The 24999-nt window shown below is 42.7% G+C and overlaps 11 non-coding genes across 11 annotated transcripts; all 11 read right to left on the reverse strand.

Annotated features, from left to right (window-relative positions):
- Positions 1 to 10: 10 nt before the first annotated feature.
- On the reverse strand, positions 11 to 92 carry trnas-gcu (transfer RNA serine (anticodon GCU)). Its single transcript has one exon. It is a non-coding gene; the product is annotated as a tRNA-Ser (tRNA).
- Positions 93 to 1519: 1427 nt separating this feature from the next.
- Positions 1520 to 1601, reverse strand: trnas-gcu (transfer RNA serine (anticodon GCU)). Its single transcript has one exon. It is a non-coding gene; the product is annotated as a tRNA-Ser (tRNA).
- A 5951-nt stretch (positions 1602 to 7552) lies between these two features.
- Positions 7553 to 7634, reverse strand: trnas-gcu (transfer RNA serine (anticodon GCU)). The gene has a single exon. It is a non-coding gene; the product is annotated as a tRNA-Ser (tRNA).
- Positions 7635 to 9061: 1427 nt separating this feature from the next.
- trnas-gcu (transfer RNA serine (anticodon GCU)) lies at positions 9062 to 9143 on the reverse strand. Its single transcript has one exon. It is a non-coding gene; the product is annotated as a tRNA-Ser (tRNA).
- A 2935-nt stretch (positions 9144 to 12078) lies between these two features.
- On the reverse strand, positions 12079 to 12160 carry trnas-gcu (transfer RNA serine (anticodon GCU)). The gene has a single exon. It is a non-coding gene; the product is annotated as a tRNA-Ser (tRNA).
- Positions 12161 to 13587: 1427 nt separating this feature from the next.
- On the reverse strand, positions 13588 to 13669 carry trnas-gcu (transfer RNA serine (anticodon GCU)). The gene has a single exon. It is a non-coding gene; the product is annotated as a tRNA-Ser (tRNA).
- A 1427-nt stretch (positions 13670 to 15096) lies between these two features.
- Positions 15097 to 15178, reverse strand: trnas-gcu (transfer RNA serine (anticodon GCU)). The gene has a single exon. It is a non-coding gene; the product is annotated as a tRNA-Ser (tRNA).
- Positions 15179 to 19618: 4440 nt separating this feature from the next.
- Positions 19619 to 19700, reverse strand: trnas-gcu (transfer RNA serine (anticodon GCU)). The gene has a single exon. It is a non-coding gene; the product is annotated as a tRNA-Ser (tRNA).
- A 1427-nt stretch (positions 19701 to 21127) lies between these two features.
- Positions 21128 to 21209, reverse strand: trnas-gcu (transfer RNA serine (anticodon GCU)). Its single transcript has one exon. It is a non-coding gene; the product is annotated as a tRNA-Ser (tRNA).
- A 1420-nt stretch (positions 21210 to 22629) lies between these two features.
- On the reverse strand, positions 22630 to 22711 carry trnas-gcu (transfer RNA serine (anticodon GCU)). The gene has a single exon. It is a non-coding gene; the product is annotated as a tRNA-Ser (tRNA).
- A 1426-nt stretch (positions 22712 to 24137) lies between these two features.
- trnas-gcu (transfer RNA serine (anticodon GCU)) lies at positions 24138 to 24219 on the reverse strand. Its single transcript has one exon. It is a non-coding gene; the product is annotated as a tRNA-Ser (tRNA).
- Between the last annotated feature and the right edge of the window lie 780 nt (positions 24220 to 24999).

Consider the following 24999-nt stretch of genomic DNA (forward strand, 5'->3'; position numbering starts at 1 on the left):
AACTTCACTGCGACAAGGATGGGATTCGAACCCACGCGTGCAGAGCACAATGGATTAGCAGTCCATCGCCTTGACCACTCGGCCACCTCGTCCTATTCAGAGGTAAATTTATCTCCTAAAATTGAAACTTTTCCTGCTCTTAAGAGACATGTTACAATGGTGACAAGTGGCTGTGGACACAAGAAGAAGAAGAAAACTATTGCTGAAAAAACTGGATTTTAACCCATGCGTGCAGACCACAGTTGGTTATCATTTCTTTACTGGAGAACAATTTAGGGGACTACAGGACTCTAACTTATGTTTTCTGGTATTGTACCTGCGTACATAGGCAACTGGCCTTGCTTCTGTTTTTTTGAAGATGTTACACTGGTCGTCCAAGAGGCTTCTTTAGTTCTTAAAGACTTGTGGGAGGTTTCAGGTATGAAATCTCTCTAGGATCTTCACCTATACTCAGAGTTGGTGTTTAAACTTGCAGGTCGTTCAACCCCCCACCAAATGGTATTGTGTGGAGCTCCTTGGGTCAAGGTGTGTATAGCATTTCGCTATGGTGTGAGTCATTAGGGTTACACGCAATGTCAAGATATGCAAAGGGCCAGAGAGTGGAAATACCTGTAGCCTCCCACTAATAAGTTAAAACTGAAAGAGGATCTGGAAAGAGAAGTGACAGGTTTTCAAGAAACCACAGCAAGCCTATGCACACGTGTTTGCAGCCGATAAGTTTCATCTTAAGGTCGAAGACAATGGATGTCACTCACAAAGGGGAATTAAGGGTTCAATAGTGGAGAATGTGGGCATCGATCCCACTACCTCTCACATGCAACGCGAGTGCTCTACCATTTGAGATAATCCCCCTGTGTAAGAATAGCTTCTGTGGCAAATCATGGCAACCTCTTCAGCGTGTATGTTGTTCTGTCCTGGACTGGATCACATTGCCTTGACAAATGAATGAAGTCTCTCATCACAGGCCCTCAGGGGAGACTGGACAAGTAAGTCATTTACAGAGAGCTCTGCGGATGGGGAATTAGCTCAAATGGTAGAGAGCTCGCTTAGCATGGGAGAAGTAGTGGGATCGATGCCCACATTCTCCAGGAAATTTGTAATATCTTGATTTTAGTCTGATTGGGAAAGTTCTGTAATTCAGTTTGATATAGTCCCCTTCTAAAACAAGATGGGTTTCCTTGTTTTTATGCCATGGACTGATATTATACAGAAAAATGCAGTTCCATCCTTCCAGCATGGTTCAGAGAGTTATAGAGCCACCGCCAAGTAGGAAGGACATTTTTCTTGAGAGCACATGGTGGCGTATCACCATACTTAGACACTAACTAAATGCTCATATTTTCCCCAATAATATGTTTCTAATCTGTCATTTCAAGTTGGTGAGAGATTCAGAGCACCTGGTTAGCGTTTCTGTCAGTACACGTGATGAGAATACAGCATTTGAGATAATAATCTCAAGCAGCAGAGTAAACTGATTCAGTCAATTAGAGCAGCACTTTGTGTCTTGTAAACTTCACTGCGACGAGGATGGGATTCGAACCCACGCGTGCAGAGCACAATGGATTAGCAGTCCATCGCCTTGACCACTCGGCCACCTCGTCCTATTCAGAGGTAAATTTATCTCCTAAAATTCAAACTTTTCCTGCTCTTAAGAGACATGTTACAATGGTGACAAGTGACTGTGGACACAAGAAGAAGAAGAAAACTATTGCTGATAAACTGGATTTCAACCCATGCGTGCAGACCACAGTTGGTTATCATTTCTTTACTGGAGAACAATTTAGGGGACTACAGGACTCTAACTTATGTTTTCTGGTATTGTACCTGCGTACATAGGCAACTGGCCTTGCTTGTGTTTTTTTGAAGATGTTACACTGGTCGTCCAAGAGGCTTCTTTAGTTCTAAAAGACTTGTGGGAGGTTTCAGGTATGTATCTCTCTAGGATCTTCACCTATACTCAGAGTTGGTGTTTAAACTTGCAGGTCGTTTAACCCCCCCATGAAATGGTATTTTGTGGAGCTCCTTGGGTCAAGGTGTGTATAGCATTTCGCTAGGTGTGAGTCATTAGGGTTACACGCAATGTCAAGATATGCAAAGGGCCAGAGAGTGGAAATACCTGTAGCCTCCCACTAAAAAGTTAAAACTGAAAGAGGATCTGGAAAGAGAAGTGACAGGTTTTCAAGAAACCACAGCAAGCCTATGCACACGTGTTTGCAGCCGATAAGTTTCATCTTAAGGTCGAAGACAATGGATGTCACTCACAAAGGGGAATGGAGGGTTCAATATTGTAGAATGTGGGCATCGATCCCACTACCTCTCACATGCAAAGCGAGCGCTCTACCATTTGAGATAATACCCCTGTGTAAGATTAGCTTCTGTGGCAAATCATGGCAACCTCTTCAGCGTGTATGTTGTTCTGTCCTGGACTGGATCACATTGCCTAGACAAATGAATGAAGTCTCTCATCACAGGCCCTCAGGGGAGACTGGACAAGTAAGTCATTTACAGAGAGCTCTGCGGATGGGGAATTAGCTCAAATGGTAGAGCGCTCACTTAGCATGCGAGAAGTAGTGGGATCGATGCCCACATTCTCCAGGAAATTTGTAATATCTTGATTTTAGTCTGGTTGGGAAAGTTCTGTAATTCAGTTTGATATAGTCCCCTTCTAAAACAAGATGGGTTTCCCTGTTTTTATGCCATGGACTGATATTATACAGAAAAATGCAGTTCCATCCTTCCAGCATGGTTCAGAGAGTTATAGAGCCACCGCCAAGTAGGAAGGACATTTTTCTTGAGAGCACATGGTGGCGTATCACCATACTTAGACAATAAGTAAATGCTCATATTTTCCCCAATAATATGTTTCTAATCTGTCATTTCAAGTTGGTGAGAGATTCAGAGCACCTGGTTAGCGTTTTTGTCAGTACACGTGACGAGAATACAGCATTTGAGATAATAATCTCATGCAGCAGAATAAGCCGATTCAGTCAATTAGAGTAGAACTTTGTGTCTTGGAAACTTCACTGCGACAAGGGTGGGATTCGATCCCACGGGTGCAGAGCACAATGGATTAGCAGTCCATCGCCTTGACCACTCGGCCACCTCGTCCTATTCAGAGGTAAATTTATCTCCTAAAATTCAAACTTTTCCTGCTCTTAAGAGACATGTTACAATGTTGACAAGTGGCTGTGGACACAAGAAGAAGAAGAAAACTATTGCTGAAAAAACAGGATTTTAACCCATGCATGCAGACCACAGTTGGTTATCATTTCTTTACTGGAGAACAATTTAGGGGACTACAGGACTCTAACTTATGTTTTCTGGTATTGTACCTGCGTACATAGGCAACTGGCCTTGCTTGTGTTTTTTTGAAGATGTTACACTGGTCGTCCAAGAGGCTTCTTTAGTTCTAAAAGACTTGTGGGAGGTTTCAGGTATGAAATCTCTCCAGGATCTTCACCTATACTCAGAGTTGGTGTTTAAACTTGCAGGTCGTTTAACCCCCCACCAAATGGTATTGTGTGGAGCTCCTTGGGTCAAGGTGTGTATAGCATTTCGCTATGGTGTGAGTCATTAGGGTTACACGCAATGTCAAGATATGCAAAGGGCCAGAGAGTGGAAATACCTGTAGCCTCCCACTAATAAGTTAAAACTGAAAGAGGATCTGGAAAGAGAAGTGACAGGTTTTCAAGAAACCACAGCAAGCCTATGCACACGTGTTTGCAGCCGATAACTTTCATCTTAAGGTCGAAGACAATGGATGTCACTCACAAAGGGGAATTAAGGGTTCAATAGTGGAGAATGTGGGCATCGATCCCACTACCTCTCACATGCAAAGCGAGTGCTCTACCATTTGAGCTAATCCTCCTGTGTAAGAATAGTTTCTGTGGCAAATCATGGCAACCTCTTCAGCGTGTATGTTGTTCTGTCCTGGACTGGATCACATTGCCTAGACAAATGAATGAAGTCTCTCATCACAGGCCCTCAGGGGAGACTGGACAAGTAAGTCATTTACAGAGAGCTCTGCGGATGGGGAATTAGCTCAAATGGTAGAGAGCTCGCTTAGCATGCGAGAAGTACTGGGATCGATGCCCACATTCTCCAGGAATTTTGTAATATCTTGATTTTAGTCTGGTTGGGAAAGTTCTGTAATTCAGTTTGATATAGTCCCCTTCTAAAACAAGATGGGTTTCCTTGTTTTTATGCCATGGACTGATATTATACAGAAAAATGCAGTTCCATCCTTCCAGCATGGTTCAGAGAGTTATAGAGCCACCGCCAAGCAGGAAGGACATTTTTCTTGAGAGCACATGGTGGCGTATCACCATACTTAGACACTAACTAAATGCTCATATTTTCCCCAATAATATGTTTCTAATCTGTCATTTCAAGTTGGTGAGAGATTCAGAGCAACTGGTTAACATTTTTGTCAGAAAACGTGACGAGAATACAGCATTTGAGATAATAATCTCAAGCAGCAGAGTAAGCTGATTCAGTCAATTAGAGTAGAACTTTGTGTCTTGTAAACTTCACTGCGACGAGGATGGGATTCGAACCCACGCGTGCAGAGCACAATGGATTAGCAGTCCATCGCCTTGAACACTCGGCCACCTTGTCCTATTCAGAGGTAAATTTATCTCCTAAAATACAAACTTTTCCTGCTCTTAAAAGACATGTTACAATGGTGACAAGTGGCTGTGGACACAAGAAGACGAAGAAAACTATTGCTGAAAAACGAGGATTTTAACCCATGCGTGCAGACCACAGTTGGTTATCATTTCTTTACTGGAGAACAATTTGGGGGACTACAGGACTCTAACTTATGTTTTCTGGTATTGTACCTGCATACATAGGCAACTGGCCTTGCTTGTGTTTTTTTGAAGATGTTACACTGGTCGTCCAAGAGGCTTCTTTAGTTCTTGAAGACTTGTGGGAGGTTTCAGGTATGAAATCTCTCCAGGATCTTCACCTATACTCAGAGTTGGTGTTTAAACTTGCAGGTCGTTTAACCCCCCACCAAATGGTATTGTGTGGAGCTCCTTGGGTCAAGGTGTGTATAGCATTTCGCTATGGTGTGAGTCATTAGGGTTACACGCAATGTCAAGATATGCAAAGGGCCAGAGAGTGGAAATACCTGTAGCCTCCCACTAATAAGTTAAAACTGAAAGAGGATCTGGAAAGAGAAGTGACAGGTTTTCAAGAAACCACAGCAAGCCTATGCACACGTGTTTGCAGCCGATAACTTTCATCTTAAGGTCGAAGACAATGGATGTCACTCACAAAGGGGAATTAAGGGTTCAATAGTGGAGAATGTGGGCATCGATCCCACTACCTCTCACATGCAAAGCGAGTGCTCTACCATTTGAGCTAATCCTCCTGTGTAAGAATAGTTTCTGTGGCAAATCATGGCAACCTCTTCAGCGTGTATGTTGTTCTGTCCTGGACTGGATCACATTGCCTAGACAAATGAATGAAGTCTCTCATCACAGGCCCTCAGGGGAGACTGGACAAGTAAGTCATTTACAGAGAGCGCTGCGGATGGGGAATTAGCTCAAATGGTAGAGAGCTCGCTTAGCATGGGAGAAGTAGTGGGATCGATGCCCACATTCTCAAGGAAATTTGTAATATCTTGATTTTAGGCTGGTTGGGAAAGTTCTGTAATTCAGTTTGATATAGTCCCCTTCTAAAACAAGATGGGTTTCCTTGTTTTTATGCCATGGACTGATATTATACAGAAAAATGCAGTTCCATCATTCCAGCATGGTTCAGAGAGTTATAGAGCCACCGCCAAGTAGGAAGGACATTTTTCTTGAAAGCACATGGTGGCGTATCACCATACTTAGGCACTAACTAAATGCTCATATTTTCCCCAATAATATGTTTCTAATCTGTCATTTTAAGTTGGTGAGAGATTCAGAGCACCTGGTTAGCGTTTTTGTCAGTACACGTGATGAGAATACAGCATTTGAGATAATAATCTCAAGCAGCAGAGTAAGCTGATTCAGTCAATTAGAGCAGAACTTTGTGTCTTGTAAACTTCACTGCGACAAGGATGGGATTCGATCCCACGCGTGCAGGGCACAATGGATTAGCAGTCCATCGCCTTGACCACTCGGCCACCTCGTCCTATTCAGAGGTAAATTTATCTCCTAAAATTCAAACTTTTCCTGCTCTTAAGATACATGTTACAATGGTGACAAGTGGCTGTGGACACAAGAAGAAGAAGAAAACTATTGCTGAAAAAACTGGATTTTAACCCATGCGTGCAGACCACAGTTGGTTATCATTTCTTTACTGGAGAACAATTTAGGGGACTACAGGACTCTAACTTATGTTTTCTGGTATTGTACCTGCGTACATAGGCAACTGGCCTTGCTTCTGTTTTTTTGAAGATGTTACACTGGTCGTCCAAGAGGCTTCTTTAGTTCTTAAAGACTTGTGGGAGGTTTCAGGTATGAAATCTCTCTAGGATCTTCACCTATACTCAGAGTTGGTGTTTAAACTTGCAGGTCGTTTAACCCACCACCAAATGGTATTGTGTGGAGCTCCTTGGGTCAAGGTGTGTATAGCATTTCGCTATGGTGTGAGTCATTAGGGTTACACGCAATGTCAAGATATGCAAAGGGCCAGAGAGTGGAAATACCTGTAGCCTCCCACTAATAAGTTAAAACTGAAAGAGGATCTGGAAAGAGAAGTGACAGGTTTTCAAGAAACCACAGCAAGCCTATGCACACGTGTTTGCAGTCGATAAGTTTCATCTTAAGGTCAAAGACAATGGATGTCACTCACAAAGGGGAATGAAGGGTTCAATAGTGTAGAATGTGGGCATCGATCCCACTACCTCTCACATGCAAAGCGAGTGCTCTACCATTTGAGATAATCCCCCTGTGTAAGAATAGCTTCTGTGGCAAATCATGGCAACCTCTTCAGCGTGTATGTTGTTCTGTCCTGGACTGGATCACATTGCCTTGACAAATGAATGAAGTCTCTCATCACAGGCCATCAGGGGAGACTGGACAAGTAAGTCATTTACAGAGAGCTCTGTGGATGGGGAATTAGCTCAAATGGTAGAGAGCTCGCTTAGCATGGGAGAAGGAGTGGGATCGATGCCCACATTCTCCAGGAAATTTGTAATATCTTGATTTTAGTCTGATTGGGAAAGTTCTGTAATTCAGTTTGATATAGTCCCCTTCTAAAACAAGATGGGTTTCCTTGTTTTTATGCCATGGACTGATATTATACAGAAAAATGCAGTTCCATCCTTCCAGCATGGTTCAGAGAGTTATAGAGCCACCGCCAAGTAGGAAGGACATTTTTCTTGAGAGCACATGGTGGCGTATCACCATACTTAGACACTAACTAAATGCTGATATTTTCCCCAATAATATGTTTCTAATCTGTCATTTCAAGTTGGTGAGAGATTCAGAGCACCTGGTTAGCGTTTTTGTCAGTACACGTGACAATATACAGCATTTGAGATAATAATCTCAAGCAGCAGAGTAAGCTGATTCAGTCAATTAGAGTAGAACTTTGTGTCTTGTAAACTTCACTGCGACAAGGATGGGATTCGAACCCACGCGTGCAGAGCACAATGGATTAGCAGTCCATCGCCTTGACCACTCGGCCACCTCGTCCTATTCAGAGGTAAATTTATCTCCTAAAATTGAAACTTTTCCTGCTCTTAAGAGACATGTTACAATGGTGACAAGTGGCTGTGGACACAAGAAGAAGAAGAAAACTATTGCTGAAAAAACTGGATTTTAACCCATGCGTGCAGACCACAGTTGGTTATCATTTCTTTACTGGAGAACAATTTAGGGGACTACAGGACTCTAACTTATGTTTTCTGGTATTGTACCTGCGTACATAGGCAACTGGCCTTGCTTCTGTTTTTTTGAAGATGTTACACTGGTCGTCCAAGAGGCTTCTTTAGTTCTTAAAGACTTGTGGGAGGTTTCAGGTATGAAATCTCTCTAGGATCTTCACCTATACTCAGAGTTGGTGTTTAAACTTGCAGGTCGTTCAACCCCCCACCAAATGGTATTGTGTGGAGCTCCTTGGGTCAAGGTGTGTATAGCATTTCGCTATGGTGTGAGTCATTAGGGTTACACGCAATGTCAAGATATGCAAAGGGCCAGAGAGTGGAAATACCTGTAGCCTCCCACTAATAAGTTAAAACTGAAAGAGGATCTGGAAAGAGAAGTGACAGGTTTTCAAGAAACCACAGCAAGCCTATGCACACGTGTTTGCAGCCGATAAGTTTCATCTTAAGGTCGAAGACAATGGATGTCACTCACAAAGGGGAATTAAGGGTTCAATAGTGGAGAATGTGGGCATCGATCCCACTACCTCTCACATGCAACGCGAGTGCTCTTCCATTTGAGCTAATCCCCCTGTGTAAGAATAGTTTCTGTGGCAAATCATGGCAACCTCTTCAGCGTGTATGTTGTTCTGTCCTGGACTGGATCACATTGCCTAGACAAATGAATGAAGTCTCTCATCACAGGCCCTCAGGGGAGACTGGACAAATAAGTCATTTACAGAGAGCTCTGCAGATGGGGAATTAGCTCAAATGGTAGAGCGCTCGCTCAGCATGCGAGAAGGAGTGGGATCGATGCCCACATTCTCCAGGAAATTTGTAATATCTTGATTTTAGGCTGGTTGGGAAAGTTCTGTAATTCAGTTTGATATAGTCCCCTTCTAAAACAAGATGGGTTTCCTTGTTTTTATGCCATGGACTGATATTATGCAGAAAAATGCAGTTCCATCCTTCCTGCTTGTTTCAGAGAGTTATAGAGCCACCGCCAAGTAGGAAGGACATTTTTCTTGAGAGCACATGGTGGCGTATCACCATACTTAGACACTAACTAAATGCTCATATTTTCCCCAATAATATGTTTCTAATCTGTCATTTCAAGTTGGTGAGAGATTCAGAGCACCTGGTTAGGGTTTTTGTCAGTACACGTGACGAGAATACAGCATTTGAGATAATAATCTCAAGCAGCAGAGTAAACTGATTCAGTCAATTAGAGTAGAACTTTGTGTCTTGTAAACTTCAATGCGACAAGGATGGGATTCGAACCCACGCGTGCAGAGCACAATGGATTAGCAGTCCATCGCCTTGACCACTCGGCCACCTCGTCCTATTCAGAGGTAAATTTATCTCCTAAAATTGAAACTTTTCCTGCTCTTAAGAGACATGTTACAATGGTGACAAGTGGCTGTGGACACAAGAAGAAGAAGAAAACTATTGCTGAAAAAACTGGATTTTAACCCATGCGTGCAGACCACAGTTGGTTATCATTTCTTTACTGGAGAACAATTTAGGGGACTACAGGACTCTAACTTATGTTTTCTGGTATTGTACCTGCATACATAGGCAACTGGCCTTGCTTCTGTTTTTTTGAAGATGTTACACTGGTCGTCCAAGAGGCTTCTTTAGTTCTTAAAGACTTGTGGGAGGTTTCAGGTATGAAATCTCTCTAGGATCTTCACCTATACTCAGAGTTGGTGTTTAAACTTGCAGGTCGTTTAACCCCCCACCAAATGGTATTGTGTGGAGCTCCTTGGGTCAAGGTGTGTATAGCATTTCGCTATGGTGTGAGTCATTAGGGTTACACGCAATGTCAAGATATGCAAAGGGCCAGAGAGTGGAAATACCTGTAGCCTCCCACTAATAAGTTAAAACTGAAAGAGGATCTGGAAAGAGAAGTGACAGGTTTTCAAGAAACCACAGCAAGCCTATGCACAGGTGTTTGCAGCCGATAAGTTTCATCTTAAGGTCAAAGACAATGGATGTCACTCACAAAGGGGAATGAAGGGTTCAATAGTGTAGAATGTGGGCATCGATCCCACTACCTCTCACATGCAAAGCGAGTGCTCTACCATTTGAGATAATCCCCCTGTGTAAGAATAGCTTCTGTGGCAAATCATGGCAACCTCTTCAGCGTGTATGTTGTTCTGTCCTGGACTGGATCACATTGCCTTGACAAATGAATGAAGTCTCTCATCACAGGCCATCAGGGGAGACTGGACAAGTAAGTCATTTACAGAGAGCTCTGTGGATGGGGAATTAGCTCAAATGGTAGAGAGCTCGCTTAGCATGGGAGAAGTAGTGGGATCGATGCCCACATTCTCCAGGAAATTTGTAATATATTGATTTTAGTCTGATTGGGAAAGTTCTGTAATTCAGTTTGATATAGTCCCCTTCTAAAACAAGATGGGTTTCCTTGTTTTTATGCCATGGACTGATATTATACAGAAAAATGCAGTTCCATCCTTCCAGCATGGTTCAGAGAGTTATAGAGCCACCGCCAAGTAGGAAGGACATTTTTCTTGAGAGCACATGGTGGCGTATCACCATACTTAGACACTAACTAAATGCTCATATTTTCCCCAATAATATGTTTCTAATCTGTCATTTCAAGTTGGTGAGAGATTCAGAGCACCTGGTTAGCGTTTCTGTCAGTACACGTGATGAGAATACAGCATTTGAGATAATAATCTCAAGCAGCAGAGTAAGCTGATTCAGTCAATTAGAGTAGAACTTTGTGTCTTGTAAACTTCACTGCGCAAGGATGGGATTCGAACCCACGCGTGCAGAGCACAATGGATTAGCAGTCCATCGCCTTGACCACTCGGCCACCTCGTCCTATTCAGAGGTAAATTTATCTCCTAAAATTCAAACTTTTCCTGCTCTTAAGAGACATGTTACAATGGTGACAAGTGGCTGTGGACACAAGAAGAAGAAGAAAACTATTGCTGAAAAAACTGGATTTCAACCCATGCGTGCAGACCACAGTTGGTTATCATTTCTTTACTGGAGAACAATTTAGGGGACTACAGGACTCTAACTTATGTTTTCTGGTATTGTACCTGCGTACATAGGCAACTGGCCTTGCTTGTGTTTTTTTGAAGATGTTACACTGGTCGTCCAAGAGGCTTCTTTAGTTCTAAAAGACTTGTGAGAGGTTTCAGGTATGAAATCTCTCTAGGATCTTCACCTATACTCAGAGTTGGTGTTTAAACTTGCAGGTCGTTTAACCCCCCACCAAATGGTATTGTGTGGAGCTCCTTGGGTCAAGGTGTGTATAGCATTTCGCTATGGTGTGAGTCATTAGGGTTACACGCAATGTCAAGATATGCAAAGGGCCAGAGAGTGGAAATACCTGTAGCCTCCCACTAATAAGTTAAAACTGAAAGAGGATCTGGAAAGAGAAGTGACAGGTTTTCAAGAAACCACAGCAAGCCTATGCACACGTGTTTGCAGCCGATAAGTTTCATCTTAAGGTCGAAGACAATGGATGTCACTCACAAAGGGGAATGAAGGGTTCAATATTGTAGAATGTGGGCATCGATCCCACTACCTCTCACATGCAAAGCGAGCGCTCTACCATTTGAGATAATACCCCTGTGTAAGATTAGCTTCTGTGGCAAATCATGGCAACCTCTTCAGCGTGTATGTTGTTCTGTCCTGGACTGGATCACATTGCCTAGACAAATGAATGAAGTCTCTCATCACAGGCCCTCAGGGGAGACTGGACAAGTAAGTCATTTACAGAGAGCTCTGCGGATGGGGAATTAGCTCAAATGGTAGAGCGCTCGCTTAGCATGCGAGAAGTAGTGGGATCGATGCCCACATTCTCCAGGAATTTTGTAATATCTTGATTTTAGTCTGGTTGGGAAAGTTCTGTAATTCAGTTTGATATAGTCCCCTTCTAAAACAAGATGTGTTTCCTTGTTTTTATGCCATGGACTGATATTATACAGAAAAATGCAGTTCCATCCTTCCAGCATGGTTCAGAGAGTTATAGAGCCACCGCCAAGTAGGAAGGACATTTTTCTTGAGAGCACATGGTGGCGTATCACCATACTTAGACACTAACTAAATGATCATATTTTCCCCAATAATATGTTTGTAATCAGTCATTTCAAGTTGGTGAGAGATTCAGAGCACCTGGTTAGCGTTTTTGTCAGTACACGTGACGAGAATACAGAATTTGAGACAATAATCTCAAGCAGCAGAGTAAGCTGATTCAGTCAATTAGAGTAGAACTTTGTGTCTTGTAAACTTCACTGCGACAAGGATGGGATTCGAACCCACGCGTGCAGAGCACAATGGATTAGCAGTCCATCGCCTTGACCACTCGGCCACCTCGTCCTATTCAGAGGTAAATTTATCTCCTAAAATTGAAACTTTTCCTGCTCTTAAGAGACATGTTACAATGGTGACAAGTGGCTGTGGACACAAGAAGAAGAAGAAAACTATTGCTGAAAAAAATGGATTTTAACCCATGCGTGCAGACCACAGTTGGTTATCATTTCTTTACTGGAGAACAATTTAGGGGACTACAGGACTCTAACTTATGTTTTCTGGTATTGTACCTGCGTACATAGGCAACTGGCCTTGCTTGTGTTTTTTTGAAGATGTTACACTGGTCGTCCAAGAGGCTTCTTTAGTTCTAAAAGACTTGTGGGAGGTTTCAGGTATGAAATCTCTCTAGGATCTTCACCTATACTCAGAGTTGGTGTTTAAACTAGCAGGTCGTTTAACCCCCCACCAAATGGTATTGTGTGGAGCTCCTTTGGTCAAGGTGTGTATAGCATTTCGCTATGGTGTGAGTCATTAGGGTTACACGCAATGTAAAGATATGCAAAGGGCCAGAGAGTGGAAATACCTGTAGCCTCCCACTAATAAGTTAAAACTGAAAGAGGATCTGGAAAGAGAAGTGACAGGTTTTCAAGAAACCACAGCAAGCCTATGCACACGTGTTTGCAGCCGATAAGTTTCATCTTAAGGTCGAAGACAATGGATGTCACTCACAAAGGGGAATTAATGGTTCAATAGTGGAGAATGTGGGCATCGATACCACTACCTCTCACATGCAAAGCGAGCGCTCTACCATTTGAGCTAATCCCCCTGTGTAAGAATAGTTTCTGTGGCAAATCATGGCAACCTCTTCAGCGTGTATGTTGTTCTGTCCTGGACTGGATCACATTGCCTAGACAAATGAATGAAGTCTCTCATCACAGGCCCTCAGGGGAGACTGGACAAGTAAGTCATTTACAGAGAGCGCTGCGGATGGGGAATTAGCTCAAATGGTAGAGCGCTCGCTTAGCATGCGAGAAGTAGTGGGATCGATGCCCACATTCTCCAGGAAATTTGTAATATCTTGATTTTAGTCTGGTTGGGAAAGTTCTGTAATTCAGTTTGATATAGTCCCCTTCTAAAACAAGATGGGTTTCCTTGTTTTTATGCCATGGACTGATATTATACAGAAAAATGCAGTTCCATCCTTCCAGCATGGTTCAGAGAGTTATAGAGCCAGCGCCAAGTAGGAAGGACATTTTTCTTGAGAGCACATGGTGGCGTATCACCATACTTAGACACTAACTAAATGCTGATATTTTCCCCAATAATATGTTTCTAATTAGTCATTTCAAGTTGGTGAGAGATTCAGAGCACCTGGTTAGCGTTTTTGTCAGTACACGTGACGAGAATACAGAATTTGAGACAATAATCTCATGCAGCAGAGTAAGCTGATTCAGTCAATTAGAGTAGAACTTTGTGTCTTGTAAACTTCACTGCGACGAGGATGGGATTCGAACCCACGCGTGCAGAGCACAATGGATTAGCAGTCCATCGCCTTGACCACTCGGCCACCTCGTCCTATTCAGAGGTAAATTTATCTCCTAAAATTGAAACTTTTCCTGCTCTTAAGAGACATGTTACAATGGTGACAAGTGGCTGTGGACACAAGAAGAAGAAGAAAACTATTGCTGAAAAAACTGGATTTTAACCCATGCGTGCAGACCACAGTTGGTTATCATTTCTTTACTGGAGAACAATTTAGGGGACTACAGGACTCTAACTTATGTTTTCTGGTATTGTACCTGCGTACATAGGCAACTGGCCTTGCTTGTGTTTTTTTGAAGATGTTACACTGGTCGTCCAAGAGGCTTCTTTAGTTCTAAAAGACTTGTGGGAGGTTTCAGGTATGAAATCTCTCTAGGATCTTCACCTATACTCAGAGTTGGTGTTTAAACTTGCAGGTCGTTTAACCCCCCACCAAATGGTATTGTGTGGAGCTCCTTGGGTCAAGGTGTGTATAGCATTTCGCTATGGTGTGAGTCATTAGGGTTACACGCAATGTAAAGATATGCAAAGGGCCAGAGAGTGGAAATACCTGTAGCCTCCCACTAATAAGTTAAAACTGAAAGAGGATCTGGAAAGAGAAGTGACAGGTTTTCAAGAAACCACAGTAAGCCTATGCACACGTGTTTGCAGCCGATAAGTTTCATCTTAAGGTGGAAGACAATGGATGTCACTCACAAAGGGGAATTAATGGTTCAATAGTGGAGAATGTGGGCATCGATCCCACTACCTCTCACATGCAAAGCGAGCGCTCTACCATTTGAGCTAATCCCCCTGTGTAAGAATAGTTTCTGTGGCAAATCATGGCAACCTCTTCAGCGTGTATGTTGTTCTGTCCTGGACTGGATCACATTGCCTAGACAAATGAATGAAGTCTCTCATCACAGGCCCTCAGGGGAGACTGGACAAGTAAGTCATTTACAGAGAGCGCTGCGGATGGGGAATTAGCTCAAATGGTAGAGCGCTCGCTTAGCATGCGAGAAGTAGTGGGATCGATGCCCACATTCTCCAGGAAATTTGTAATATCTTGATTTTAGTCTGGTTGGGAAAGTTCTGTAATTCAGTTTGATATAGTCCCCTTCTAAAACAAGATGGGTTTCCTTGTTTTTATGCCATGGACTGATATTATACAGAAAAATGCAGTTCCATCCTTCCAGCATGGTTCAGAGAGTTATAGAGCCAGCGCCAAGTAGGAAGGACATTTTTCTTGAGAGCACATGGTGGCGTATCACCATACTTAGACACTAACTAAATGCTGATATTTTCCCCAATAATATGTTTCTAATTAGTCATTTCAAGTTGGTGAGAGATTCAGAGCACCTGGTTAGCGTTTTTGTCAGTACACGTGACGAGAATACAGAATTTGAGACAATAATCTCATGCAGCAGAGTAAGCTGATTCAGTCAATTAGAGTAGAACTTTGTGTCTTGTAAACTTCACTGCGACGAGGATGGGATTCGAACCCACGCGTGCAGAGCACAATGGATTAGCAGTCCATCGCCTTGACCACTCGGCCACCTCGTCCTATTCAGAGGTAAATTTATCTCCTAAAATTGAAACTTTTCCTGCTCTTAAGAGACATGTTACAATGGTGACAAGTGGCTGTGGACACAAGAAGAAGAAGAAAACTATTGCTGAAAAAACTGGATTTTAACCCATGCGTGCAGACCACAGTTGGTTATCATTTCTTTACTGGAGAACAATTTAGGGGACTACAGGACTCTAACTTATGTTTTCTGGTATTGTACCTGCGTACATAGGCAACTGGCCTTGCTTGTGTTTTTTTGAAGATGTTACACTGGTCGTCCAAGAGGCTTCTTTAGTTCTAAAAGACTTGTGGGAGGTTTCAGGTATGAAATCTCTCTAGGATCTTCACCTATACTCAGAGTTGGTGTTTAAACTTGCAGGTCGTTTAACCCCCCACCAAATGGTATTGTGTGGAGCTCCTTGGGTCAAGGTGTGTATAGCATTTCGCTATGGTGTGAGTCATTAGGGTTACACGCAATGTAAAGATATGCAAAGGGCCAGAGAGTGGAAATACCTGTAGCCTCCCACTAATAAGTTAAAACTGAAAGAGGATCTGGAAAGAGAAGTGACAGGTTTTCAAGAAACCACAGTAAGCCTATGCACACGTGTTTGCAGCCGATAAGTTTCATCTTAAGGTGGAAGACAATGGATGTCACTCACAAAGGGGAATTAATGGTTCAATAGTGGAGAATGTGGGCATCGATCCCACTACCTCTCACATGCAAAGCGAGCGCTCTACCATTTGAGCTAATCCCCCTGTGTAAGAATAGTTTCTGTGGCAAATCATGGCAACCTCTTCAGCGTGTATGTTGTTCTGTCCTACACTGGATCACATTGCCTAGACAAATGAATGAAGTCTCTCATCACAGGCCCTCAGGGGAGACTGGACAAGTAAGTCATTTACAGAGAGCTCTGCGGATTGGGAATTAGCTCAAATGGTAGAGCGCTCGCTTAGCATGCGAGAAGTAGTGAGATCGATGCCCACATTCTCCAGGAATTTTGTAATATCTTGATTTCAGTCTGGTTGGGAAAGTTCTGTAATTCAGTTTTAATATAGTCCCCTTCTAAAACAAGATGGGTTTCCTTGTTTTTATGCCATGGACTGATATTATACAGAAAAATGCAGTTCCATCCTTCCAGCATGGTTCAGAGAGTTATAGAGCCAGCGCCAAGTAGGAAGGACATTTTTCTTGAGAGCACATGGTGGCGTATCACCATACTTAGACACTAACTAAATGCTGATATTTTCCCCAATAATATGTTTCTAATTAGTCATTTCAAGTTGGTGAGAGATTCAGAGCACCTGGTTAGCGTTTTTGTCAGTACACGTGACAATATACAGCATTTGAGATAATAATCTCAAGCAGCAGAGTAAGCTGATTCAGTCAATTAGAGTAGAACTTTATGTCTTGTAAACTTCACTGCGACAAGGATGGGATTCAAACCCACGCCTGCAGAGCACAATGGATTAGCAGCCCATCGCCTTGACCACTCGGCCACCTCGTCCTATTCAGAGGTAAATTTATCTCCTAAAATTCAAACTTTTCCTGCTCTTAAGAGACATGTTACAATGGTGACAAGTGGCTGTGGACACAAGAAGAAGAAGAAAACTATTGCTGAAAAAAATGGATTTTAACCCATGCGTGCAGACCACAGTTGGTTATCATTTCTTTACTGGAGAACAATTTAGGGGACTACAGGACTCTAACTTATGTTTTCTGGTATTGTACCGTCATACATAGGCAACTGGCATTGCTTGTGTTTTTTTGAAGATGTTACACTGGTCGTCCAAGAGGCTTCTTTAGTTCTAAAAGACTTGTGGGAGGTTTCAGGTATGAAATCTCTCTAGGATCTTCACCTATACTCAGAGTTGGTGTTTAAACTTGCAGGTCGTTTAACCCCCCACCAAATGGTATTGTGTGGAGCTCCTTGGGTCAAGGTGTGTATAGCATTTCGCTATGGTGTGAGTCATCAGGGTTACACGCAATGTCAAGATATGCAAAGGGCCAGAGAGTGGAAATACCTGTAGCCTCCCACTAAAAAGTTAAAACTGAAAGAGGATCTGGAAAGAGAAGTGACAGGTTTTCAAGAAACAACAGCAAGCCTATTCACACGTGGCTGCAGCCGATAAGTTTCATCTTAAGGTCGAAGACAATGGATGTCACTCACAAAGGGGAATGGTTCAATAGTGGAGAATGTGGGCATCGATCCCACTACCTCTCACATGCAAAGCGAGCACTCTACCATTTGAGCTAATACCCCTGTGTAAGATTATCTTCTGTGGCAAATCATGGCAACCTCTTCAGCGTGTATGTTGTTCTGTCCTGGACTGGATCACATTGCCTAGACAAATGAATGAAGTCTCTCATCACAGGCCCTCAGGGGAGACTGGACAAGTAAGTCATTTACAGAGAGCGCTGCGGATAGGGAATTAGCTCAAATTGTAGAGCGCTCGCTTAGCATGCGAGAAGTAGTGGGATCGATGCCCACATTCTCCAGGAAATTTGTAATATCTTGATTTTAGGCTGGTTGGGAAAGTTCTGTAATTCAGTTTGATATAGTCCCCTTCTAAAACAAGATGGGTTTCCTTGTTTTTATGCCATGGACTGATATTATACAGAAAAATGCAGTTCCATCCTTCCAGCATGGTTCAGAGAGTTATAGAGCCACCGCCAAGTAGGAAGGACATTTTTCTTGAGAGCACATGGTGGCGTATCACCATACTTAGACACTAACTAAATGCTGATATTTTCCCCAATAATATGTTTCTAATCTGTCATTTCAAGTTGGTGAGAGATTCAGAGCACCTGGTTAGGGTTTTTGTCAGTACACGTGAAGAGAATACAGCATTTGAGATAATAATCTCAAGCAGCAGAGTAAGCTGATTCAGTCAATTAGAGTAGAACTTTGTGTCTTGTAAACTTCACTGCGACAAGGATTGGATTCGAACCCACGCGTGCAGAGCACAATGGATTAGCAGTCCATCGCCTTGACCACTCGGCCACCTCGTCCTATTCAGAGGTAAATTTATCTCCTAAAATTGAAACTTTTCCTGCTCTTAAGAGACATGTTACAATGGTGACAAGTGGCTGTGGACACAAGAAGAAGAAGAAAACTATTGCTGAAAAAACTTGATTTTAACCCATGCGTGCAGACCACAGTTGGTTATCATTTCTTTACTGGAGAACAATTTAGGGGACTACAGGACTCTAACTTATGTTTTCTGGTATTGTACCTGCGTACATAGGCAACTGGCCTTGCTTCTGTTTTTTTGAAGATGTTACACTGGTCGTCCAAGAGGCTTCTTTAGTTCTTAAAGACTTGTGGGAGGTTTCAGGTATGAAATCTCTCTAGGATCTTCACCTATACTCAGAGTTGGTGTTTAAACTTGCAGGTCGTTTAACCCCCCACCAAATGGTATTGTGTGGAGCTCCTTGGGTCAAGGTGTGTATAGCATTTCGCTATGGTGTGAGTCATTAGGGTTACACGCAATGTCAAGATATGCAAAGGGCCAGAGAGTGGAAATACCTGTAGCCTCCCACTAATAAGTTAAAACTGAAAGAGGATCTGGAAAGAGAAGTGACAGGTTTTCAAGAAACCACAGCAAGCCTATGCACACGTGTTTGCAGCCGATAAGTTTCATCTTAAGGTCGAAGACAATGGATGTCACTCACAAAGGGGAATTAAGGGTTCAATAGTGGAGAATGTGGGCATCGATCCCACTACCTCTCACATGCAACGCGAGTGCTCTTCCATTTGAGCTAATCCCCCTGTGTAAGAATAGTTTCTGTGGCAAATCATGGCAACCTCTTCAGCGTGTATGTTGTTCTGTCCTGGACTGGATCACATTGCCTAGACAAATGAATGAAGTCTCTCATCACAGGCCCTCAGGGGAGACTGGACAAATAAGTAATTTACAGAGAGCTCTGCAGTTTGGGAATTAGCTCAAATGGTAGAGCGCTCGCTCAGCATGCGAGAAGTAGTGGGATCGATGCCCACATTCTCCAGGAAATTTGTAATATCTTGATTTTAGGCTGGTTGGGAAAGTTCTGTAATTCAGTTTGATATAGTCCCCTTCTAAAACAAGATGGGTTTCCTTGTTTTTATGCCATGGACTGATATTATACAGAAAAATGCAGTTCCATCCTTCCAGCATGGTTCAGAGAGTTATAGAGCCACCGCCAAGTAGGAAGGACATTTTTCTTGAGAGCACATGGTGGCGTATCACCATACTTAGACACTAACTAAATGCTCATATTTTCCCCAATAATATGTTTCTAATCTGTCATTTCAAGTTGGTGAGAGATTCAGAGCACCTGGTTAGCGTTTTTGTCAGTACACGTGACAATATACAGCATTTGAGATAATAATCTCAAGCAGCAGAGTAAGCTGATTCAGTCAATTAGAGTAGAACTTTGTGTCTTGTAAACTTCACTGCGACAAGGATGGGATTCGAACCCACGCGTGCAGAGCACAATGGATTAGCAGTCCATCGCCTTGACCACTCGGCCACCTCGTCCTATTCAGAGGTAAATTTATCTCCTAAAATTGAAACTTTTCCTGCTCTTAAGAGACATGTTACAATGGTGACAAGTGGCTGTGGACACAAGAAGAAGAAGAAAACTATTGCTGAAAAAAATGGATTTTAACCCATGCGTGCAGACCACAGTTGGTTATCATTTCTTTACTGGAGAACAATTTAGGGGACTACAGGACTCTAACTTATGTTTTCTGGTATTGTACCTGCGTACATAGGCAACTGGCCTTGCTTGTGTTTTTTTGAAGATGTTACACTGGTCGTCCAAGAGGCTTCTTTAGTTCTAAAAGACTTGTGGGAGGTTTCAGGTATGAAATCTCTCTAGGATCTTCACCTATACTCAGAGTTGGTGTTTAAACTAGCAGGTCGTTTAACCCCCCACCAAATGGTATTGTGTGGAGCTCCTTTGGTCAAGGTGTGTATAGCATTTCGCTATGGTGTGAGTCATTAGGGTTACACGCAATGTAAAGATATGCAAAGGGCCAGAGAGTGGAAATACCTGTAGCCTCCCACTAATAAGTTAAAACTGAAAGAGGATCTGGAAAGAGAAGTGACAGGTTTTCAAGAAACCACAGCAAGCCTATGCACACGTGTTTGCAGCCGATAAGTTTCATCTTAAGGTCAAAGACAATGGATGTCACTCACAAAGGGGAATGAAGGGTTCAATAGTGTAGAATGTGGGCATCGATCCCACTACCTCTCACATGCAAAGCGAGTGCTCTACCATTTGAGATAATCCCCCTGCGTAAGAATAGCTTCTGTGGCAAATCATGGCAACCTCTTCAGCGTGTATGTTGTTCTGTCCTGGACTGGATCACATTGCCTAGACAAATGAATGAAGTCTCTCATCACAGGCCCTCAGGGGAGACTGGACAAGTAAGTCATTTACAGAGAGCTCTGCGGATGAGGAATTAGCTCAAATGGTAGAGCGCTCGCTTAGCATGCGAGAAGTAGTGGGATCGATGCCCACATTCTCCAGGAAATTTGTAATATCTTGATTTTAGTCTGATTGGGAAAGTTCTGTAATTCAGTTTGATATAGTCCCCTTCTAAAACAAGATGGGTTTCCTTGTTTTTATGCCATGGACTGATATTATACAGAAAAATGCAGTTCCATCCTTCCAGCATGGTTCAGAGAGTTATAGAGCCACCGCCAAGTAGGAAGGACATTTTTCTTGAGAGCACATGGTGGCGTATCACCATACTTAGACACTAACTAAATGCTCATATTTTCCCCAATAATATGTTTCTAATCTGTCATTTCAAGTTGGTGAGAGATTCAGAGCACCTGGTTAGCGTTTTTGTCAGTACACGTGACGAGAATACAGAATTTGAGACAATAATCTCATGCAGCAGAGTAAGCTGATTCAGTCAATTAGAGTAGAACTTTGTGTCTTGTAAACTTCACTGCGACGAGGATGGGATTCTAACCCACGCGTGCAGAGCACAATGGATTAGCAGTCCATCGCCTTGACCACTCGGCCACCTCGTCCTATTCAGAGGTATCTCCTAAAATTGAAACTTTTCCTGCTCTTAAGAGACATGTTACAATGGTGACAAGTGGCTGTGGACACAAGAAGAAGAAGAAAACTATTGCTGAAAAAACTGGATTTCAACCCAAGCGTGCAGACCACAGTTGGTTATCATTTCTTTACTGGAGAACAATTTAGGGGACTACAGGACTCTAACTTATGTTTTCTGGTATTGTACCTGCGTACATAGGCAACTGGCCTTGCTTGTGTTTTTTTGAAGATGTTACACTGGTCGTCCAAGAGGCTTCTTTAGTTCTAAAAGACTTGTGGGAGGTTTCAGGTATGAAATCTCTCTAGGATCTTCACCTATACTCAGAGCTGGTGTTTAAACTTGCAGGTTGTTTAACCCCCCACCAAATGGTATTGTGTGGAGCTCCTTGGGTCAAGGTGTGTATAGCATTTCGCTATGGTGTGAGTCATTAGGGTTACACGCAATGTCAAGATATGCAAAGGGCCAGAGAGTGGAAATACCTGTAGCCTCCCACTAATAAGTTAAAACTGAAAGAGGATCTGGAAAGAGAAGTGACAGGTTTTCAAGAAACCACAGCAAGCCTATGCACACGTGTTTGCAGCCGATAAGTTTCATCTTAAGGTCAAAGACAATGGATGTCACTCACAAAGGGGAATGAAGGGTTCAATAGTGTAGAATGTGGGCATCGATCCCACTACCTCTCACATGCAAAGCGAGTGCTCTACCATTTGAGATAATCCCCCTGTGTAAGAATAGCTTCTGTGGCAAATCATGGCAACCTCTTCAGCTTGTATTTTGTTCTGTCCTGGACTGGATCACATTGCCTAGACAAATGAATGAAGTCTCTCATCACAGGCCCTCAGGGGAGACTGGACAAGTAAGTCATTTACAGAGAGCTCTGCGGATGGGGAATTAGCTCAAATGGTAGAGCGCTCGCTTAGCATGCGAGAAGTAGTGGGATCGATGCCCACATTCTCCAGGAAATTTGTAATATCTTGATTTTAGTCTGATTGGGAAAGTTCTGTAATTCAGTTTGATATAGTCCCCTTCTAAAACAAGATGGGTTTCCTTGTTTTTATGCCATGGACTGATATTATACAGAAAAATGCAGTTCCATCCTTCCAGCATGGTTCAGAGAGTTATAGAGCCAGCGCCAAGTAGGAAGGACATTTTTCTTGAGAGCACATGGTTGCGTATCACCATACTTAAACACTAACTAAATGCTCATATTTTCCCCAATAATATGTTTCTAATCTGTCATTTCAAGTTGGTGAGAGATTCAGAGCACCTGGTTAGCGTTTTTGTCAGTACACGTGACAATATACAGCATTTGAGATCATAATCTCAAGCAGCAGAGTAAGCTGATTCAGTCAATTAGAGTAGAACTTTGTGTCTTGTAAACTTCACTGCGACAAGGATGGGATTCGAACCCACGCGTGCAGAGCACAATGGATTAGCAGTCCATCGCCTTGACCACTCGGCCACCTCGTCCTATTCAGAGTTAAATTTATCTCCTAAAATTGAAACTTTTCCTGCTCTTAAGAGACATGTTACAATGGTGACAAGTGGCTGTGGACACAAGAAGAAGAAGAAAACTATTGCTGAAAAAACTGGATTTTAACCCATGCGTGCAGACCACAGTTGGTTATCATTTCTTTACTGGAGAACAATTTAGGGGACTACAGGACTCTAATTTATGTTTTCTGGTATTGTACCTGCGTACATAGGCAACTGGCCTTGCTTGTGTTTTTTTGAAGATGTTACACTGGTCGTCCAAGAGGCTTCTTTAGTTCTAAAAGACTTGTGGGAGGTTTCAGGTATGAAATCTCTCTAGGATCTTCACCTATACTCAGAGTTGGTGTTTAAACTTGCAGGTCGTTTAACCCCCCACCAAATGGTATTGTGTGGAGCTCCTTGGGTCAAGGTGTGTATAGCATTTCGCTATGGTGTGAGTCATTAGGGTTACACGCAATGTCAAGATATGCAAAGGGCCAGAGAGTGGAAATACCTGTAGCCTCCCACTAATAAGTTAAAACTGAAAGAGGATCTGGAAAGAGAAGTGACAGGTTTTCAAGAAACCACAGCAAGCCTATGCACACGTGTTTGCAGCCGATAAGTTTCATCTTAAGGTCAAAGACAATGGATGTCACTCACAAAGGGGAATGAAGGGTTCAATAGTGTAGAATGTGGGCATCGATCCCACTACCTCTCACATGCAAAGCGAGTGCTCTACCATTTGAGATAATCCCCCTGTGTAAGAATAGCTTCAGTGGCAAATCATGGCAACCTCTTCAGCGTGTATGTTGTTCTGTCCTGGACTGGATCACATTGCCTAGACAAATGAATGAAGTCTCTCAACACAGGCCCTCAGGGGAGACTGGACAAGTAAGTCATTTACAGAGAGCTCTGCGGATGGGGAATTAGCTCAAATGGTAGAGCGCTCGCTTAGCATGCGAGAAGTAGTGGGATCGATGCCCACATTCTCCAGGAAATTTGTAATATCTTGATTTTAGTCTGGTTGGGAAAGTTCTGTAATTCAGTTTGATATAGTCCCCTTCTAAAACAAGATGGGTTTCCTTGTTTTTATGCCATGGACTGATATTATACAGAAAAATGCAGTTCCATCCTTCCAGCATGGTTCAGAGAGTTATAGAGCCAGCGCCAAGTAGGAAGGACATTTTTCTTGAGAGCACATGGTGGCGTATCACCATACTTAGAAACTAACTAAATGCTCATATTTTCCCCAATAATATGTTTCTAATCTGTCATTTCAAGTTGGTGAGAGATTCAGAGCACCTGGTTAGCGTTTTTGTCAGTACACGTGACAATATACAGCATTTGAGATAATAATCTCAAGCAGCAGAGCAAGCTGATTCAGTCAATTAGAGTAGAACTTTGTGTCTTGTAAACTTCACTGCGACAAGGATGGGATTCGAACCCACGCGTGCAGAGCACAATGGATTAGCAGTCCATCGCCTTGACCACTCGGCCACCTCGTCCTATTCAGAGGTAAATTTATCTCCTAAAATTGAAACTTTTCCTGCTCTTAAGAGACATGTTACAATGGTGACAAGTGGCTGTGGACACAAGAAGAAGAAGAAAACTATTGCTGAAAAAACTGGATTTTAACCCATGCGTGCAGACCACAGTTGGTTATCATTTCTTTACTGGAGAACAATTTAGGGGACTACAGGACTCTAATTTATGTTTTCTGGTATTGTACCTGCGTACATAGGCAACTGGCCTTGCTTGTGTTTTTTTGAAGATGTTACACTGGTCGTCCAAGAGGCTTCTTTAGTTCTAAAAGACTTGTGGGAGGTTTCAGGTATGAAATCTCTCTAGGATCTTCACCTATACTCAGAGCTGGTGTTTAAACTTGCAGGTTGTTTAACCCCCCACCAAATGGTATTGTGTGGAGCTCCTTGGGTCAAGGTGTGTATAGCATTTCGCTATGGTGTGAGTCATTAGGGTTACACGCAATGTCAAGATATGCAAAGGGCCAGAGAGTGGAAATACCTGTAGCCTCCCACTAATAAGTTAAAACTGAAAGAGGATCTGGAAAGAGAAGTGACAGGTTTTCAAGAAACCACAGCAAGCCTATGCACACGTGTTTGCAGCCGATAAGTTTCATCTTAAGGTCAAAGACAATGGATGTCACTCACAAAGGGGAATGAAGGGTTCAATAGTGTAGAATGTGGGCATCGATCCCACTACCTCTCACATGCAAAGCGAGTGCTCTACCATTTGAGATAATCCCCCTGTGTAAGAATAGCTTCTGT

Source organism: Platichthys flesus, chromosome 16, assembly GCF_949316205.1.
Source record: "Platichthys flesus chromosome 16, fPlaFle2.1, whole genome shotgun sequence".
NCBI classification, from domain to species: Eukaryota; Metazoa; Chordata; class Actinopteri; order Pleuronectiformes; family Pleuronectidae; genus Platichthys; species Platichthys flesus.